Source organism: Elephantulus edwardii, unplaced genomic scaffold, assembly GCF_000299155.1.
Source record: "Elephantulus edwardii isolate Elephantulus edwardi_28Jun2011 unplaced genomic scaffold, EleEdw1.0 scaffold00160, whole genome shotgun sequence".
Lineage (NCBI taxonomy): Eukaryota > Metazoa > Chordata > Mammalia > Macroscelidea > Macroscelididae > Elephantulus > Elephantulus edwardii.
The window spans coordinates 4149496-4149780 of NW_006399910.1; positions in this window are offsets into that span (position 1 = coordinate 4149496).

Here is a 285-nt window from a genome sequence, read left to right on the forward strand (position 1 = left end):
TAAGTATAACATTGATCTTGCTGTTGGATATTGAACACACACATCCCATGATACATCATCAAGGATATGAACATGTATGGCTAAGCACCATTAACAGTGCATCTAAATTCCAAAATCAGTCTCCATAATAGTCTATGTGTTTCCTACTGCCAAAGGGGCCCTTTAGAGTAGTGAGAGAAGATCTTCACCCTGAAACCCACAACGTCCCTTTTCAGCAGGAAGTAGCTAAGAGAATACGCCATCCCCTTTTCCTTATGAATCAGGGTGAAGTCTCTCTCAGGGAGG